The sequence below is a fragment of the Python bivittatus genome, unplaced genomic scaffold (assembly GCF_059951505.1).
Source record: "Python bivittatus isolate LINGU-HERP-01145 unplaced genomic scaffold, Pbiv_v1 ctg000580_np1212, whole genome shotgun sequence".
Classification (NCBI taxonomy): domain Eukaryota; kingdom Metazoa; phylum Chordata; class Lepidosauria; order Squamata; family Pythonidae; genus Python; species Python bivittatus.
In genome coordinates this window covers 29,902,980-29,924,453 of record NW_028277087.1, presented here as the reverse complement: position 1 = coordinate 29,924,453, position 21,474 = coordinate 29,902,980, and the positions used below count along the sequence as shown (strand labels likewise).

The 21,474-nt window shown below is 37.7% G+C and overlaps 1 long non-coding RNA gene across 2 annotated transcripts in view; it reads right to left on the bottom strand.

Moving 5' to 3' along the window:
* Window positions 1-15,803: 15,803 nt before the first annotated feature.
* LOC112540649 (uncharacterized) overlaps window positions 15,804-21,474 on the bottom strand; it is a 160,036-nt gene continuing 154,365 nt past the window's right edge. Inside the window, exon 6 of one of the 2 annotated variants that reach the window (XR_015797693.1) lies at window positions 15,804-16,107. This is a non-coding gene — a long non-coding RNA (uncharacterized LOC112540649). The remainder of the gene's footprint in view (window positions 16,108-21,474) is intronic. The other variant, XR_015797694.1, reaches the window with a different exon arrangement.

The following is a 21,474-nucleotide window of genomic DNA, read 5'->3' as shown; positions in this document are numbered from 1 at the left end:
CTAGATATGCACAGTCGTATCTCTAGAGGTCTGTAGCTTCCCTGGCTTCCTTCATTTCTGTTACATTCCATGGATGTAAAAGAGTTCTAGATAAACAAATGAAAGTGAACAGACCTGAATATGGACAGATTTACTCATCCATACTTTAACTATGTTACTATACTATAAAACATATTTGTGTCTTAGACTAAGCTTAAAGTCTTCATGCATTTTTGCTCTGGATAAAAGATGTAATTTAGAAATAGGAATAGGAAACTCTATTTTGTTTTTACTCTCTAGAAGTTATCTTTGACTTCATAGCCATATCGGTGTTCATATTTGGCTGAAAAAAAATCTGCAGGAATGCTTATAAATACACAGTTTTTCTTTTAGCTTTGGCCTTCTTCTCTTCAGCCAATGGAGCGTGGGGGATTACACTACTTCCAAAATCAGAATATTCTATGGTACAGATTACAACACCCCACTCATGATGTTTTGGGTAATACTTTGTTTTTGATAACTTGTCTTACATCATGCTTAGGATTGGTTCCAGTTTATCAAACAATACTACAATAGAAAATGTATTTACCAAAGATATTTAGACTTGAACTTCTGAAACTCTCCAGTGTAGTCATGATGGGGAAAACATGCACAGAACTACATTGCTTCCAAATTTTGTGATATAATGTTATGGCCGAAAACCTCATCAAGGGTATTCCTGTGGCTCAGCGCATTCACTAAACTCTGACATAGCTTTTTAGATATTGATATGTTAAAGAAGAGGCTAGCAGTGTACTATTCCAGTGAAACTACATCAGATACCATACTTTTACAATGAAGTCTACTCTTCATAGTGACTTTCAGTCACCCAGATCAGTTTCAAGAGTTGGCCCATCTGACTAGCCAACTGCTGAATGGCATGAACAGCTTCTGTACAATGAATGGTCCACTATTACAACTCATATCATTAGTTTGCTGAGTAATTATTTAACATTGCTTTAAAATTGATTAAATTACAAATTCAGTATTAAAGTTTATTCTTTCTCTTGATTTATATTACAACTGATATAGACTGAAAGTTTGTAGTGCTTTAACTAACATGTTCAAGAAATTATGAGCTAAATTCAGTGTTATAAAGCACACATTTCTCCTATATTCTAAATCCTTTTCTACTACCTTTCTGCAATGAAAGGCAAATCTGATACACATAGTCCCTTGCCTAGTCAAAATAACTTTGGGAAGAAAGATTTCTGTAGTATGAAGAATAGATTTGCAGAATCTGTACCAATAATGACTATTCTTCAGCCAGGCACCAGTAAATTCAGCTTAATAATTGTTTAATGTTGCGACTGTGTTGTATAGAATGAACTTTATGGAATTCATCCACATTTTCTGTGGAATAGGATAGCCAGATTTGTAAGTCTTGGGGCCAGTGTATGCTTCAGACAGTGGCGAGGTAGGATATGTGGATTTTATCCTTAAGGAAACCCTCTGCCGTATAATTAGGTAATATAATAAAACTGATGCCATAGAAAAGTAAAGGTGTCTCAGTTACAAAGCATAGGCATGTTTAAGAATGCCTGAGACATCTCACATTTGTTAATTTTGATATGAGCTTATGTGATCCACATCACTTGAGCTAATGTACAGACTGAAAATTATCAGTGATTTTGCATTTTCTCAATGTTCCACTGCTATTCTTGATTTTTTTTAAAAAAATGGATTAGATGTATGAGTAGATATATGTGAAAGTGATACACACTGGCCACAGACTTGTTCTCTCACCTTTATGGACACATACTTTGTTGAGATTTTGCACATACTATAGCAAAATCTCAGCAAAGACTAGTTGACCTTCTTAACTGTGCTCTAACTTTTCAAATCATCATTATGTGAGTGGATAAGTATTTTGGGGGTGGCTTCTACTGCATATATCAGGAATGAAGAGTCAAGTTCTCCTTCCCATGACAGCAAACTGCTAAGCTTGCTTGGTTCTATTTGCATTGGACATCTCCTCTTCATATAGATTGATGAGTTTAATCAGCAAATCAGAAGGAGAACTTGGATATCAATCAGTGTCAGCTTTCTCCCTTTCTAATTTCAGATTTTCTCCTTTTAGTTATCAATGTAAAAAAAAAAAAAGTATTTCAAAGTCCAAACCCTGGGATATGATGCAAGTACTTTGAGAAATATGAGTGCTGTCTAAACAACTTCTAATAAAGTTAGATGGATTTTTTTTCTTTAACAATGTATATATTTTTGTATTTTGTTCCTTTTCTCTCTTTTTCTGTTATTGTTTTAAATGAAATCATAAATAAATGAAAATAAAGTCAGATGGATTTGGGAGGAAAAATGAAGATACTCTGATAACATGAATTTTAAACAATTGACTATAACATACTATTTAAAGGCTAATAGGGTAACGCTCAGTGATTTGGACTTATTTCCTGGGAGTAGAAAATAGAAAGGTTGGAGGATGATATAGGACTTTAAAAAAATGAAGTAACAGCAGAAAATACCAACCTCAAGACTGGTTTTATCTCAAGTGATCTTTGATATTGCCAATGATCATAAGAATCAGACAGTTGAAAAAGACTACTGAGAGCCTAGAAAACTAAATGTAACATTATTAAGTGTTTTCAACAATATAAAACAACTATCTAATGACAACATTAGGCAAAACAAACTGGTAGTAGTTTATTACAGATCATATAACAAAGTACTACTCATCATTTATTAGAAGGAATGTCAAATAAAGAATCCTATCTAAAATTAAAGTCCAAATAACAACAGCCATACATTGAGAAAGATGTTTTTAAAAACTGTTGGACATGTTTTGATCTGAGTTTTCATTAGCAGACATGTGGAAGGATTATAATACTCTGCTCTCACCCACAATTTTTCTGCTAGAAATTGCAATACCAACTAGAAGTTATTAGATATAGCAGAACATGAAATTCTTACCCCACCCCACCCCTCCCAAGAAGTACATTGCAAATACTTCATCACTGAAATTTGAGCAGAACCTGGCCAAAATAGCTTGGGAGATTTAAAGGGCTCCAGAACATTTCAGTAAGCAGTAAAGTGGAGTCACAAAGGAATCTTTGAACTGCAGCTAAGGTGGAAGAGGCATTTCCTAAAGTTCAGTTTGCAATATTAAGATGGCAGCAGCTGAAATTTTCAACTCCACCACTCTTCTTTGTTGTCCTTCCTCCCCTCCCACCCCATGTCTGCTGCTTTCAGAAAAAAGATACAAGATGGTTACGAGAAATTATTTTGGCTCCTACACTATTTAGTATCTTTTGTCTTAAGCCTGCTAATGCCCTGATGAAGCCATCTTGATTTGTCTGGATTCAAGGAAAAATGTATTGCTTTGCTTGCAAACATTTTATAAATTCTGTGACCTCCTTTCCAGGGAGTAGTGTAGACTTCAAGACAGACAGAAAGGATACAAGGTTTTGTTTTGTTTTTTTCCCCTGAGAAAGTATTACTAATTTCAGCTGCTGCTCTTTATATCCCACTCTTTGGGGAGCCATCTTTGGATCAAGAATTGAATGAATTGTCTTTAATTTTTTAGTTCAAGAGCTGGAATAGCTACAATACAAAACTTAGAACCTTTTCATTTGGGGGGGGGGGAAGCCCAAGTAAGGGAAAAACCTGATTGAAATGTATAAAATTATGGAATAGAGAAAGTGAACAGAAGAAAGTGTTTGACCAATGCAAGGAGCAAAATATAGGCTTTTGATCTGATCCGGCAGGGCTTGCCTTACTTTCCCACGTTCTTATTTCAAAGATGTTTCAGAATGTTAAGCAAAATGTTGCTTAACATTTCCTTAACCCTCTTCCCCAGGAAGAAACAACAACCAAACTTTTCCATTTCTTATTCACAATAAAGCACCTGTTAATTACTTCAGCTGAATCAAACATGTCTAAAAGATTAAAGAATTTCAATAGCACCCAGGTTTTTCCCATTTTAACTCCATTCTGCATCTTGAATCAAAAAGAGAAGTTTCTCTTTGAGTCAGATCAGTGTCCTTTTATAGCTCAAGTTCACATGAAGCATCCCTGGCTCAGTTGTCTGGACTGTAAGTTCCTCCTTACAATTAGCTATAATTCAAAAGAGACAGTTGTCCCAGAATCTGACTATGCAGGAGCACCTGATCACACTAATGCAGGAGCCAAGGAGGTCTCTAGAGACCAACATGCTGCTTTCACACCTCTCCGATTAGTGACTGAAGCCAGGCCCTTTTGCTTGTGATAGATTAATCAAACCTTCCTTCAGCCTTTAATTGGATGACAATCTGCATCTCAGGGTCTGCTGAATGGGGGAAGGGAGTTCACTTTCCCATATATTGCATATGTGTCTTTCATTTCTACCCTACCTGTCCTTTGAAAGATTCATTTACTTGGCTATTCTTTCCTCCTTAAATGAGTGAAGCTGCAGGCTTTCAGCCGGTGTCACTAACTGCCATCAGTCTCCCACTCTTATTAGACTGGCACACTCAACAGAGAATTAGGAATGAGATTATGTCAGCTTCTCCAGTTGTTGTTTTTAACTGTTTGAGGGAATCTTGCTTGCTTGCTTTCTCCCAGACACAGAAAACTCTCCATAATAAAGCTGAGCCATGTGGAATGCGCCCTGTCCCCAGGATTCTACCTTTGGTGTTCTCACAGATTTCTCCTATGCATCTCTGAAGTACCTGGATAAAGGCAGCATTATATACTCCAGTGTAACAAACACAACTCTATATGCAACTTCCTAGTACAAGAACAGAACTGTCCTTGAGACTACAATGAATGAAGAAGAGCCTTCAAGGGAAAACTCCATGTACCTATTAAAGTACTTTTCCCTAACTGGGTAGCATGGAAATACTCCATGACAGTCTGAAGTTCAGGGAGTTTCAGTTTCAACACGTCTAGAGGGTTCCAAGATGGGGAAAGCTGAATTATAGATCTGATTAATGCTATGCATCACACAGTACGTAGATAAGTAACCAAGATATTGATGGATATGGATAAAGATATGGATATATATTCTAGTTCTGTGGCACAAGAATCTTAACAAACTGTAACAAGAAAAGTTGTGGCCAATATAGACTGCACTTACTGATCTGTTGTTAAGTAGGCAGTTGGGTGACTTTCGGCCAATCACTCTCTTTCAGTCCTGGGAAGAAGGCAATGGAAAACTACTCCTGAAATCTTGCCAAGAAGACTGTACGGATTAATCCATGCAGTCACCAGGAGTCAACACTGACTCAAAGAACCAAAAAAAAAAAAAAAAACCTCTGGTTGCTTTTCTGGATACATGAAACATCAGTTCAGGCATCTCTGTAGTATAGTTTGAATAACTCTATATTCAAGTACTCTGTGAATCCTGAGAGTTAAATCTTTGTGAGAAGCTTCACCAAATTTTAGCTAAACTATTTTGAGAACTCCAATTGGAATTGGCATATGAATAAATAAAGAATACATTATATAGAAATAAAAAAAAACTATGTATTATTTCTATCAAAATTCTGCAAATGTTTCCCTTGCTTTCTAAATTTGTCTATGTATTTAGATTCAGCAAAGTTTGGTTGTAACTGTACTGTTCATAGCTGCAAATCGAAATAACTAAAGTTCAAACATATGTTCACCTTCCTCCTGCTATTCTCAAATCCCATAAACTGACAGTACTGTGTTTTTTTTTTAAATCTGAAGGAAATAAGCATTTTCTCTATTACTTATATCTAGGGAAAAAGTAATATTTCTGTTCTGAAGGAGATTGAGCTCCTAAAAAATGCTGGATGAAGAACAAACAAGTAACCAGCAGAAAAAAAGACCCAAAGACTATAAATCATTCACTATTCTGAAATCGTATTTGAAGTGGAGATAATTTAAACAACTGTCATGATACACAGTGGTCAAGTTACATTATACATGGATCTTTGATTTTGTACCGTACATCTGATAATTTTCTTGCAGAAAGTATTAGTTAGGAATGTCTCGGATAGTCAGTTTTGGTTTCTTTTCCTATTCACTTTTTTTTTTCAAAAAAAGTTCTTTCCAAAAGCATTAATGCAGAAATGTGTTATTTTTTGGTAAATTCTTATTAAAAAAAAAAGAAGAACTGAAACTCTCATTCATTCTTAAGAGCAACAAATATCATATGTAGTAACTAGTGCCTCATGTTTTCCAAAAAGGTGAAGGAAGGGCAAATATTTACAAGATGGAGGAAGAGAAAGGTAAGGTCCGTCTCTGCTCCTGTATAGTAACTGTTCTGAAATCTCACCTGTAGTAGAAATAATCTAATAACCACTAACACAACACTTAGTAGAAGTGCATTTTGCTAGAATCCTGGATTACTCTAAAGCTCCTTGCATGATATTCAAACCTCTTAGTGTCTGCCTATAAGCACTTCCTGGCAGGACCCATTCTACAAACCTTTGTTAATACTGGCTTTCCCTCTCGACAAATGTTCATCTCTTGGCTAGACATGTTTTTTGCTAATTAGATCACAACAGTGCTGGTAGCTTCTACTTCAGCTCTCATTTCTTTCTTCCTCACACCAGGCGTGTAACCATTCCAAGTGCTGGTGGGAAAAAATGAGGGGAAGAGACAGGTAGAGCTTTCAGATCAATGTCTCAAGCATTTTGTATCTATGAAGATGGTTTCCCCAGCTTGGCAAAGTTGTGTTTTCACTCTTTTCTGTACTCAAGAAGAGTGGCCAAAAATGCCAGATTTTAATAACAAAAAGATAGAGAAGTCCATTGCAATTATAAGCTCCCAATAAACTGTCATTTCTGATTGCCTTCAGTGAAATTATACCGTCAATTGCATATAAACTGAACTGCTTGGCTTGCAAGAGGGTAGGAGGTGTTTCTCATTTATGATTGCCGACAATTAAAATGACATTTAAAGTTGAATCACAGATCATGCTAACCATGTGGTGGGTCAGTGTCAGAACTTGGAACTCACCCATGGTTAGGATGCGTAGATACTTTTTTCAGATGTAGTTGTGGAAGGAATTAGAACAGTGAGGTATGCTACGCCAAAGTTTGAAGGAACAAAGAATGGTTTGAAAGAACATGAGATACAGTATAATTGAAATGCTGGGAAAAGCTGGCCCAGGCCAGGTGCATGCCTAGATGGAAGACCATCTGGGAATCTCATGTAGGCAGCTTGATTATTAACAAATTATTAAATAAATTAATCAATATGTTGTTCAAAGTCTCATGCAAACTGGCTTTTTTACTATGATATCATACATCAGTTGGATGCATTTTTTTTTTGCTTTTTTCCTTGTTTGAAACTTACTATATTATGCTGATATCTAGGAAGTCCCCAGTTTAACTTCATCTGTTGATTCCCTGTGTTCACATGACCCAGCCTGCCACTTCTCTAGGTAAGGCAGTCAGTAGCAGATAATCGGGAATGCCCTGATCAAACAAAGAGAAACCATCTTTGATGAAGTCCTTGGGAATGAAAAAAGTATCATGGAGGCTGTCATTTCCTGCCATGTTGTTGGGGGAAGCTTATCTACTCTGTCCATTTATTCATGGGGATAACTCTCCTCCCAGTGGCTTTGGTGGATGTGGAAAGTCAAGAGAGATTCTATAATAGTCTTATCTACAAGGCTCCTTTAGGATTTAATCTCCATGTCAGCAGTAAGAAATTAGGATAATCCTAAAGTAACCCTCTTGTCCTTAGTCATATGACAGAGCTGACTCTCCACTACTAATCAGTTAACCAAATCAGAGCTACTTGCTACTGTAGGCCACACCTCCCTGGATTTATTACCTCTCAGTTGGCCAAACAAGAGCCACTTACTGCCTTAGCCCCCACCTCCCCTGCCCCCGGTAGTTCATGAAAATGGGTGAAAAACTTCCGTGAAGCATACAAGAGATAATACAAGTATTTTGCAAGTACTAAAATTAAGAAAACTGTCAAATTGAACAAATCTCAAGAGCCATTTTTGTGAAAATAAGCTTACATGAAAACTGCCTGATAGCAGATCAGTCCATTACCAAAACAAGAAACATGTGGAAGCTGTTCTCCATGCTTTCTCCCAAAAGAGAGTGGCGTCTGGCCTATTACATTGCATAGGCAGGAGAAAGAGACCCAAGAATTTGAACCTTCATATCAGTTTGAATAGAGCTTGTATTTAATATACAGCAATCTCTTATTCCCTTGTTTAGACTACTGGGGCTGCTCTTGAAGACTACCTGGAAGCTTCAGCTGATTCAGAACGCAGCTGCTTGGGTAGTAATGAGCATAACTCATTCCACTCATATAACACCTCTACTACAAGGCTGCATTGGCTGTCTTTCAGCTTCTGAGTGCAATTCAAGGCACTGGATATAACTTTTAAAGCTATTCATGGCCTAGGACCTGGGTATATTGAAGACCATCTATTGGCTAAGAATCTGCCCATTCAGTGAGATTGAGAAGGAAGGATTACTCTGAGTCCATACTCCAAGGGAATGTCAACATAAGTATTTGGGGGCCAAGCTTTCTCAGTGATGGCCCTTCTCTTCTGGAAAAGCTTACCACACAGACATAAGGATAGCTTCACCCGTATTAGTAATCCAGACAGCTGAAGGGCCTGGCTCTTTAGAAGGGCTTATGAAGAGGGAATGAGATGTTGACTATTCTCCTGAAGAAGTGGTGTCATGGTGCTGAATGATTGAGGTTACCACTATCCATTGGTTTGTTTGGGTATATGTTGTATGTTTTTAACCTCAATTATTGCACCAAGATTTTGTAACCTCAGAGTTGACAGATGGGAACAGCATGGAAGTCTGTGTAATAATATAAATAAAATAATTCAGGTGATAAAAACATTCTTAATTTTTAGTATAAAAATTAGCTTGATAAGCCCTCCTGAAAATGAGAGGGATGGAAGATACAGTGGTACCTCTAGTTACAAATGCCCCTCCTTACGAATTTTTCAAGATACGACCAGCTCCGGCCCCAAAAATTTACCTCGACATGCAAACTCCGCCTCTACTTATGAACCGGATCCGCGGCCATTTTCCCTGCTGCACGCGGTCGCGGCTTCCTGTGGGCGAGATCGCGGTAGCAAGGAGATGTTTGGTGAGGCTTGTGGTGTGTTTTGTGGCGTTTGGAAGGTTTTTGTGGCGTTTGGAAGGTTTTTGAGGTTTAAAAATAAAATGCATATGTTTCAGAACTGTTTAGCCGTATTTACATTGAACCTTATGGAGGAAATTTACCTCGTGGTGTGACCAAATTCGGAGGGCGGAACGGATTAACCATATTTACATTGAACCTTATGGGAAACTTTACCTCGACCTGCAACCAACTCGAGTTGCAACCAGAGTCACGGAACAGATTAAGTTCGTAACTAGAGGTACCACTGTGTGTGTGTGTGTGTGTGTGTATAAAAGCAACTATAATTATTAACAAATTTGGAGGAACTTCCATGCTCTTATAGGGGAAAAAAATTGGGAGGGAGTGTTTTGTTAATTGAGCGGTTCCTGACTTTGTGTGTGTGTGTGTTTGTTTTTTAGCGGTCCACAAGTACAGAAATTTTGAGAAATACTGTTCTAAAACTTTATGTAAATGTTCCATGTCAGCATTATATTTTAGGAAATGTATGGATCCTATGAGACCCTTTGCAATATTTATGTATGTCTGTGCAGAATAAAACCAACAGAGATAGATGAATCAGTATAGGAATTAGTGTGGTTCAGTTTCTTACAACTTGCACATTTTGGGATGTACAATTTATTTTTCTACCTCATTTCTTAATTCTTAATTCTGATAAAAATTGGCAGAAAAACTTGAGTGAATGTTGTAGATATTTCTGTTAGTACATGACTTTTTGAATACAGTTATTCCTGAAAATAGCTATGAACTACAGCAATTGAATAGTAGTTCTTTCACTCCTTATAATCAAGATTCTGAGCCCCCATGGCCATTTCTGTCCTCCTTTCTCCTCCTGCTCTCATTTCTCATTTTCCCTCACTCTGTTTCCTGCCATGTTCCCTTTTTGGCCTGCTTTTCCATGGTATGTATGTATGTATGCATATATTGTGCCTTCGAGTCAGTGTTGATTCCTAACAACTAGTCCCTGCAATTTTCTTGGCAAGATTTTCAGAAATGGTTTGCCATTGCCCTTCTTCCTAGGGTTGAGAGAGAGTGACTGGCCCAAAGTCACCAGCTAGCTTTGTGCCTGAAGCAGTCTCACAGTCTCTTGGTTCCTAGCCTGGTGCCTTACCCACTACACCAAACTGGTTCTGAGGATGAACATTACCATGGACATATAAGTCCATAAATTCCCAACATCTATGAAAAACATAAATGACAGGTGGCAAACATTGAGGCCATTTGATTTTGAATCCTGGTAACTACAGGGAAGAAAAGGGAGAGTCACCAGCTTTCTACAAGGTATAAACACAAATACACCCATGATAGATTCTGTCTACAAAGTGAGCCTTTTTTATGGAGGTCAAACATATATGTGGGTTTAAGTATGCCTTTGATACATGCATTGACCAGTCACATGTCTTTGTATAAACCAAACAGTAATGGGGGTGTTAAAAGCTACAGGAGGAGAGTTAATCTTTCCTGCCATTACTATCATTTTCCTGCTCAAAATCATTCCCTTATGGAACCTAGTTGCATTATGCTCTATCTCATAATTGTGGCATAGCTGGGGTACCCCAAAAAATGGGACCTTCATTATTTTCTCATACTCAAGAATGAAGTCAAGCTGAAGATATCTAGTTAGCTAAATATAGCTTTAAGATCAACCTATGGACTGTCTGGTAAACAAGGCAGAGTCCCTTGAGAGAAAATGGTCTGGTGGGGCCATATCTGTTTGCTATTTCCCACGGTCATAAATCCATACTTTCTATGAAATGGGCTGTTGAAAGCTCTGCAAGAGGGGCCTTGTGGTCTCTTAATCCCCTCTGGGCCTCTTGTGTGGTTTTTCCAAAAGAGGGAGCAACCTAAATTATAATTACTGCTGTCTGTTGTACCTTCACAAATCTAGCCACATTCAAAAGCAAAGAGAGAAAACCACTGTTTATCACCTCTTCCATCCACCCAACTTGTCCGGATGGTTTATAAACATAAACCTGCCCAAGCTGCTTGTGGCAACAATAAAAAATCAGCCCCTGAAAAAGATGTTGCCCTGGTTGTATCATGTTCAGTTAAGTATCTGTGAAAAGTAATTATATTAAAGCAATGATACAAATGATTAAATTCTGACCTTGCAATGTAAAGTATGTCACATTTTGTCTTGAAGGCTCTTCTATCTATATGTTGGTCACGTTTCAGAAACTTTAACGTCCTTTTAGTGGTAAGAAACAGGTGCACAGATCCCCCCTGGGAGTGGACGAGTTCTAAAAGCCCTTTGTCATCTTATCCACTTCCCTCCCCATCCCACTTCAAATGTGGTATGTTTGCGTCAAGGTATAAATAATACAACTTGTCTATCTGTCTGGAAAAAAAGAGATGAATTCATCTACAATCTTTCCCCCACCCCCACCTCACTCTGTCAAGCATGGGGCTTGTTTGAAGTGTACTCCGAAGGCCATGGTGAAAGTCTTGACTTAGCCCTCCATAAATCATAGCCAACAAATCATTCCAGATTTGCATTATATACTGTCTGCCATTGAAAGATAAAATTTGCCAAGAACTATAGGTATAAATACTTTGTGAGTATATGTGTGCTGTAAGGGAAAACATGAAGTGTACATTTCATCATGAACAAATTCTGGAAGAACATCTAGTCACGTTCTTATTTTTTGGATAGGCAAATTCTTTGAAACATTATGGATTTGTTCATTCCTAAAGATCCTGAATTGAATTAGGATCTGGATTATTTTCATTCACTGATCCAAAATCAGGTATGCAAAGTGGTAGCCTTCCTTTTACTGGATATGTTCAAACGGAGGCAAGACAGTCATTTATTATTCTTGAATGCCTTAATATGGATGCTTTAATTTGGCATCCTTAGGGTGGTCAGGCTGGAGGCCACAACACTGTGCTCAAAGACCCGTGTTGAAAAAGGGCGAAGCTTCAGTCATATAGTCATGGTCTTCATCTTGACTTTTTTGACTGCCCCTCCCCATGAACACACTGATCAGAGGATTTGACTCAATGACTTAAAAATGGATCCTGTAATTTTCATGTATTGTCCCTATGTATTTGCATTTTTGGATTCTTGTCATATCCTGGAACACGTCATTAGATTTTTTCAGAAACTCAGAGATTTCATGAAAAGTGGGGAGCAGAGTCAGGACTGCTTTTCATGGAACTAACTTGTATGCATTCACCTTTAGACTTTTGTGCAACTCTATCAAGCCTTGCATTAACATATGAAAATATGAAACAGGAATAGCAAGTGCATGTAAACATATTTGTGTAAGCATATAAAAACTTCTACTGTAGCAAAGGACAAGGGAGATATTAATGTGTTTCAGCGGACCTCAAGATTTTCAGAAAGAAAAGTTCATTTTAAAAAAATGAAAGCAAATTGGGCAAAGAATCTCTGACAATCCAATATCCAATGATCACAGTCTAATGATTGTACTCATGATGACCAATGATGACAAGCCAATGATTATAATTCATTAGCCATGGACTGGAGAATGATCCAAATGTGAAGAAGCAAGGGAGAGAAGTCCAATATTATTGAGGGGGGGATGGCTGAACAATCCTGAACAGGAGCAGTCTTCTTAAGACACACTGCAGCCTTCCCCACCCCCACCCCCCACCCCTTCTACCAGTGATGACCAATGGATGCGAGTAGGAATGATTTGAACTCCTTTAGACACTGGGAGTTAGCAGGGAGAACTTCCATTTCAATGAGAGGTTACTGCTTTTGCTGAGATTGTTTGCAGAGAGGGGATTTTTTCCCCCTATTTTTTTTCCTTTTTTTTTCTTAAAAAAAATGCTTAAGCAAAAGATCCTGGGTGCTTCAGACAAAGGTCCTAGAAAATAAAGCTCATGATGAAGAAACCTGAAAAAGCCCATCTGTCATATACAGATGTCACATATTGTCCTAAGATGTTGTTTTGCAGGGTGTACCTCTTCCCTTCAACTGGAGGGAGGCGTTTTCTGTAATTGAGAACAGATGGGGAAAAGAGAGGAAAACACACTCAAATCCTGTTATATACTTTTTTTGGGGGGGGGTCACTATTTTGGTGTTTGTAATATGTTACTTTATACTCATGAGCCTCTACATTCTGCATTATCTAACAGCAATAAACAGCCTGTTTGAGGAATGGCAGCAGGAAAACAATGTGAGTTGACCAAATACAACACTCTGTCAATAGAAATGAGAGCCAGAACAATCCAGCCATTCATTTTGCACATACAGATGTAGCTGTAAAATAAAAAGTACTGCCGCTTGTTTAGAAAGGTGAGGAAGTTTGAAAAATAGGAAACCCAAGATGGGTCATGGGTAGCTCGTCCCTCCTCAATGGACTCTTGTCCTCATTGTGCAAAACCACCAAAACCGCCCTACAACTGAGCAGAGCCGTGTGACAGAAATTGCATAACACCTGGGCTCTGGGTTCCTTGCCCCCCCCCCCCCAATTCTGCATAAGCGTTCAGTTGACTTCCGGCCTTGGCTCAGTCACACAGGAATCTTTCTGATGAACTCTGAGCAAAGAAGAAATGCACACCACAATGAAGATTCAGTGCTCAAGAGCAGCATGTGCATGTACATGTGCGCACACTCATACACTTGCCTTTCCCCCATTGGAATAGCCATTTCTGTTCAGAGTTCAAATGCAGAAAAGAAAAGAAAAGAAAAGAGAAAGAAAAGAAAACAGAAAAGAAAAAAAAAGAAAAGAAAAGAAAAGACACTGGGGGGGGGGTCTGGGGGGGTAAGTAAGCCAGATGCAAGCAGTACTGTGTAATAGCAAGTATTAAAATATTAAAATATGATGTCTGCGTAATATCTCAGTGCAAATCAGATTCCTGCTTTTCAGGAAAAAAAAAACATTTCATACAGAATTTCCTAATGTCCTGCTTTTAACTCATATCCCTGTAATAGATGCTGGAGAAGGGTTAGGGGAAAGAAATGTAGTTTAGCTACAGTCTATATTCCTGAGCTATTTTTTGTTTCTTCCCACTCTCTGCCCCTCAAAGATAACTTCTAAATTTGCAGGAAAGCCTATGGAATTGTGCGAGGAATGCTGTGAAGTGGGAAAGAGGGTTTGGTAGGGAATAAACAAGTGCCATAAGAATGAAGTGATCTATTTACCACCTACCAATGAGGAGTATCCATGTGAGGTCAAAGAAGTCAAAATGGAGTTGCAATGGTTGGCTTGAAGCCCTGCCTCCTTTTTACATGCAACAGACATAAAAAGGGGACAGGGCTTTGATCATACAGGCACAGTTCCTATCTTGACTTTTTTGACCTCCCTGAACATCCATGCTACCAATTCTCAAATTACAGAGAACAGAGAAGGGGCTCAGCCACCTCACCACGGTATGACTCTCTCCTTACAGCTTTTAGAAGGCATTATTGGGTATATTTGTGGAGTTAATTAAAGACCCATACTCATTTTTCCCGAATAACACAAGTCTCATATTCCCATTTACACCCCATTAGTAAATGCAGGCTTAGGAGGATGCATGTACTAAGGAAATATGTAGTTTTTCTCTCAGTGCCAAAGAAAAAGACAATCTCAAGATTGAACTGTCTCTTAGACCAGAAATCCTGAATTTCAACTGCCAGAAACTGAGCCAGAAATAGGTAGGGCATCATGGACACTGATCTGCATGTACTGTTTATAGGTGGCAAAGATTTATGCTTCCATCATTTAAAAAGCATTGCTTTATATCAGAACTAACCTTGCAATGCCCTACCATATGGCTCACAGCAGGATCCGAACCCGATATAGAGATGGCGGCTTTGTGTGTTGGTTTTTACAAGAGATGGAAGAAGACCGTAGTTTGTGTCTGAGAAAGTTGAGAAGCATTTTATTCATAATATTGAATGGTGTTCTTTTTCCCCTACACAGGAAATCACCTGCATATGTGGCTGCTAATAAGACACATATACAGAACATGCAATACTGTGCTCACATGAAGTCGACACACATGTACATTTGATAAAATGTATTAAGATTTGAATCCCTCTGCTAAGAACCAAACTACAGCATACTTATTCATTCATTTTTCTCAAAAGTATGGAAGTTGGGCACGATGCTGTAACTGTTTCTTTTCCCCATCCAGCTGGATGCCTCCACATCAGAGATGATATAGATGTAAGTGTAGATATATAGATATAGATAGGAAGAACTCCCATTGAGGTAAACAGAACACATTGTTATGCAAATGGCAAGCAATGGGAAAGTTTGAGCAATCAGATTGAAGCCTTATGTACTTAGTTTTGAGTAAAAAAAAAAGAGATTGTAATTGCATGCTAAGTATTAAAATGCTTAGTATAATCCTGAGACACAAGATGTAGAGAGTATGTGATTGCAACTAACATTTACGGTCAAGCTGTGTTACCTTAAAATGATCACTCAGGGTTACAAATTATTTATTTTTTATTTGTTTAATATTAGAACAACAATGGATTCTTTCCTGGTGTTATAAATGGCAGGTGCCTGGAGAAAAAAAAAATTGAATTGCACAACGCAGAATTAAAATGCCCATACAAGATTTTCTGTTTAGATGGAATCTCATTTGTGCTTATTTAGAGAAAAAAGAAACGAAGATGCAGTTGTTAATTATTACAACAGACATAGGCAACAGGTAGCCCTCCAGATGTTGTTGAACTTTAATCCCCCTCACTCATGTGCAATGTAGTCAATGGTGAGAGATAATGGGAATTGCTTTCTACAACAGAGGGTCACACATTCCCCCCCCCCCCCCATTGAAAGAAATGTATATTTTGGCCTTAAACTCTCACAGGATCAGAATATATCAAGTTTGATGGCTAAGGTTTCCTATAATAGTAAAGTATGCATAGCGTAATACTCCTCCTCTCCAATATTGCAGAGTTTAAAATATGAGCATTTCTATATACTTGTCATGTTCTTTCCTCATCACAGAGATCATTGGCTGAGCTTTCACCTTCTCACTACCACACGCTGCAGAAGTCTCTTCTCCACCTGTTCTTGATGATTTATTGGGCAACAGCATGTTCTCCTCTGTCTTCTGAGGCAGAATAATTTGTTGGTGCATATTTTATAAAATGGAAAGAAGAGGAAACAGAAATGTGGAAAAACGTTATTTAACACAATATAACTTGCAGAGTATTTTTCCAATTATCTGTGACCAATCAGAAAGTGAAGTTGTGTTTCCCTTGCTCTGGAATAAGGTAACACTTATGTTATTTGCACTAATACTTTCTCAAAGGACAGCCTTGGTATTTCCATAACCTCCTGTTTTTATTTGGCAAATGTTAACTTCTCCAGTGTCCATTTTTCTACAACTCTAAATTAAAGTTATCGAAAATAGTATACCAGCCCATCTGTTAGGGCTACTAAACTAACCAGACTGTTTTTACTGTTATGGAATGCATGTACAAGTATTTATGTAGTGAAGATAAAAGTCTGCAACTTTAAACTTAAACATTGTTTGAGTCATCCTTTCCAATTTAGAAGGAGGTGCTCCACAGATAAATGAAATAAAGCTGCTGTATGGTATAACACACCACTGGAAAAGCTACAGTATCTTCATCCCACATCTATCTTGACACACATATATATACCTGGGAGTACAGGTATGTATGTGATCAGAAAATGTGCACATCAGGATAGAGGCTTATGCAATTCTGAGAAATAATCTACGTTTTGGTTAGAATGGCCATACCAGCTTAAACAAGGCAGATCTGGGACCTCAAGTGCAATCATGGGCTTAGTGACATTGCTAGACTGAAACTCCTGATCAGGGCTCAGTGTGAGCAATCATATCAGGACAAGTAGCTTGATAGACTCACATGGATATGCAAAACTGCAGAATCATCAATGAAGCAGACTATGCACCCTATAAAGGTTTCCTTTTGGGTCCAGTAAATCATCTTTGATTCTGATTGTTCTTGGAGTAGTTCACAAATCCTGTCATCTTGATTAACTTATTCCCTAATGTATAGACATCTCTGAAGATGAAGAGTTCTGCCTTTTTTTTTTTTTGAACAACCATAGTAATGCATTGTTCAGTGGCTGTACATTTGCCAAACTAGAAATCAATTTCTCTTTATGGAATAGAGTTAAGTCCAAAACACAATGGTATTAACTTTGAAAGAATCTCTGCCATGTCCATGTCCTGGATATCATACATCTGGAGATGAAAGAGTGTACTCTGCAGATCTGCTAGGATATTTCTAGCTGGTTAGGAAATAATTGATTCAGGAGACATAAATGGATGGACTAGTATTTGGGTGCTGTTTCTTGAGTTCAAGCTATAGCTGCTATGGCTAGGTAAATTAGTCCAGAATGTCCTGCTGCTGAAATACCTCTAGCCAGAGAGCCTTTTAATCAGTGTTCTCAAGTGGATAGCCAAGCTTTCTTCATTTGGAATGTGGTATGTCAAGGAAGACCTTCCGAATTCTATTTTATCCATAGCTAGAGCATTTTGTGGATTATCAGTTGTGATACCATCTTCATAAAAGACATAGCTGAGGTACTTAATATTTTTTATTAAAAGGTGTGCCTTATATTTGAAAAACTTCATGTGTTTTCATTATGCTTCAATCAGGGTGGAATTTAAAATGTATTGGACTGTACAGTTTATTGTCTTACAGTACTTTTAACCTACCCCAATCCCAGAGTTCTTTGGACAGCATACAACATCAAATAAAAAGAAAATAAACAAACATAACACAGCACAATAAATAGCTAAATCAGAACCATATCAGAGACAAAAAATAACCACAGAAAAGCAAAGATAAAACCCTAAAGCAAATCCAACACAGACAGCCACAGTTAGCCAGCTGGACCGAAAGCATGTTGAAACAAAACTGCTTCAACCTGTTTACAGCACTGCAGCAAGATGGGGGCTGGACATACTTCTGGGGACAGAATATTCCATAAGGTGTGGACTGTTAAGGAAAAGGTTGCGATCTCCCCATGCCCTGAGAACCTCACAAGGAGAGATTTTCAGTAGACTTTCTTTTGATGACCAAACCAGACCAGACCTTATGGACAGATTCAATTCTGGTGAGGTGTTATATCCTTTTTGAGTTGCTGACACAATGATTTTGCCACTGACAGTAATATAGGCACCAAACTATTGGTCATCCTTTTATTAGTACATTTTACTTGCTGAACAAATAACAAAAGGAAGTCAGTTACATTGTGTCTTCCCCATACAATATTAATGTTAAAACACTGCTGGTTATTCATCTTGCTCGATATGACCATAGCTGTACTTTTCATCACGGACTATGAACAACTGCTTCCATGTCTTCTAAGTGAGGGGATAAAGAACTGTCTCAACACAGCACAGTTGAGTTCAGGTCTGAGATCAAGACACAGATGGAGTGATCCATATTACTTTTAATGTTTTTATTCATATACTTAACTGTGTTTCCAATTTGATTTGTATGTTAATTTTATTATTATTAGATACTTTTAGCAGCATGTTGTGGTGGGAAAATACTGTGTAAGGTATTAAATGATTGATTGTATTAACTGGCAAAGAACCAGCACATTGTCATATTATCTGCATGTGTTTGTATTCATATGCTGGTGAACTGGTATAAAAATATGGCTGATGTCCTACTCTGCAGTCTGATTGGTGGAGATCTAGGAGAAAGGTTTGAATCCGGGTAGAACTACCATTCTTATTTCTTTAAAACAAAACAATGCTTCCCAAGTCTCCAAAATAAGCTCAGGTATTAAAAGACCCAAACTCCCTTGCAAATGGGGCTTACAAGAGAGGTTGCAGCAACCTCTGTGCTGAAATAGACAATTTCACAATTTAGGTTATGCTTGTAAAGGAGAAGTTTTTAAATGTTGATACAGATGAGAATCAAGACCTTTCATTACTGCTTTAGCTAGCAGCGCTAACCTCTACTACCAAAGGATAATCTGACCACAAAGAATTTTGCTAAGTTTGCAAGTAGTAGCCACACTATACCTCTCTTACAAAGAGGCTGAAATTTGTCATATTTCATTCAAACAGGAAATGGCTTGTTGCCGCTCGTGCATGGAGTGTTTCTCTTATCACTCTGCTCAACGGCATGACTTGAAACAAATACAGGAAGAGAACACTGTGTCAGCAACATTGCAAACCATCAGAGTGGAGATGGAGTTAAAAACAAAAAAAAACCCTCAAAACAAAATAAAATAACATTTTATTTCTCTTTCCACCTTCAAATTTAATATAAAAAGAAAACACAAAATTTCCCCCTTTCAATATGAAGAGACTACCATTTGCATATACAGTATATCATTCATGATCATATACTACAATAAATTCAAATGCAAATCTAAGTCTTAATGTGAGCAACAGAAGAACAACAAACATGTATGGAGGTCACAGGACATATTGTAATCAAAAAGGCACCTAAGTGCATTTATTGATAGACTTATAGTCTTGTTCCAAACCTGCCCAGATTTCCTAATTCAAAATAGATCTATATGGTTTAGCTCATTTTAAAAAAATCTTCCTTATATCATAAAGATGGACAACTTATGGAAGCCCAAGTCCATCTTTGGTGTTTAAGGGATGAGGGCTGCTCTCAAATAAATGGGTATGCTGAAAAAAATAGGCGGTTAAGAATGAAAGGTGAGGGGGAGTTGGATCATGACATGTTTTATTTTAATGTGTTTCTTAGTTTTACCAGTATTAAACTTGAATAGTAGTGAAACAAAATGCTTTCAAAGCATTAAGCTTTTAAAAGGATGTGCCAGAAAAGTTCAGAGGCAACTGAGTCAGAGGATCCAGGGCTTCATAAGATTACTGGAGGACACAGGTGGCCAATACTCCTTTTGCAGTATTGTTTTAATTCTATATATATTATGTATTTTATATATATTTATAGTTTTAATGTCTTTGTAAGCCACCCAGAGTCCCCTATTGTGGGGGAGATGGACGGGGGAGAAATCCAATAAATTAAAAAAAAAATGAAAAGGCCACATGTTTTGTATTGTGTCAGATTGTCCATCTGGACCAATAGTGTCCCTGTAATTAGGGCCCATTCTCTGAGAGGTTTTCCATATTTCCCATTATCAGATCCTTTGAACTAGAAGTGAGACATTCAGAGCAAGAGTTCTGTTACTGAGCTAAGATCCCACCCCATATATTTTCTTACCAGAGTTGATTCTACTTAGCTTCTGAGATCAGCGAAGGTCAGCCAGGTACTAACAGCACAATATTATTTACTAGATGTATAGCTTGCTTATATCAGAGCTCAAAGAGATATACACTGTACTTCCTCCTACAACTTTATCTGCAGAACAACAATCTGATGAAATAGATTGATTTGAAGAAAAGTGGTTGAACCTGGGTCTCCCCATCCTAATCCAACAACTTAACAACTATGTCACACTGGCTCATGGAAGACACTTCTGTGATACATTTGTAAGCATTCACAAATGTAATGGTTAGGATTCTGGTTTACATGTGTAAAGTCTCTGATTAACTCCCAAGCATCTGCAGTTATAGGACCTGAGATAATAAGGCCAAGAAAGACATCCACAAGTCAAATGAGATGATTGACTCAGAATCACTTGTTCACCGCTCAGAATCATTTGTCTGAGATGAGTGGCTATAGAAATTGAATAAAACAAAACAAAACAAAACAAATACATGGCTCATTGGACAAATACCACTGATAGTGCCAACTTCACATTTTCACATAACTATTTTTTAGAAGTGCAGAGACCAGTCCAGGCAGTCTCCAGGAGTCAAAGGCACACACACACATTTATAGAACCTGGAAAAACTCCTGTATAAAAGTTTCTTTATCGTGCATTTCCAGCATTATAGAACAATCCCACCTTCCATATTTCACCTTCTTCAGAATATTTTGTAAGGATTGCAAAATGCTTTGTCAAAGTTTTGGCAGTCAAAGAACAACAAAGGACTGCCCCTCCACCCTCTTATAAATAGGACCCTGTCCCCAATAGCTGGGTTGGAGAGTAAGGATATAGCATTACAGTCCTCTAAAGATGAGGGAGTGAAGAAGCGAGTAGGACAGTTACACAATTAGAAGACCTCATCAGGGTGAAAATATGGCATTGCTAGAAAAGGGAGACTGGTAATTTGAGATTCCAGTATTCCATCTGCTCATACCAGAAGGATAAAGAGAAAGAAGTAGGGATTATGTGAGCTAAAAGGCCAAGCAAAGGTTCATCTTACTTGTATTAAAACATCTGTGATTCAAAAAGCAATTTTATAGTGTACTGGATAGCAATTACTATAAATTTCTACATTTGTTTCTTTCTCTATTTTAGTATTATTAAACACACACGTTCTACTTTATGTCAGACAGCTTAAGAGGGCAAAACAACAATACTGTCTACATTTCCATTACATTATATTTCCCAAATACGGTCACAATTAAAGTAAGAAAGA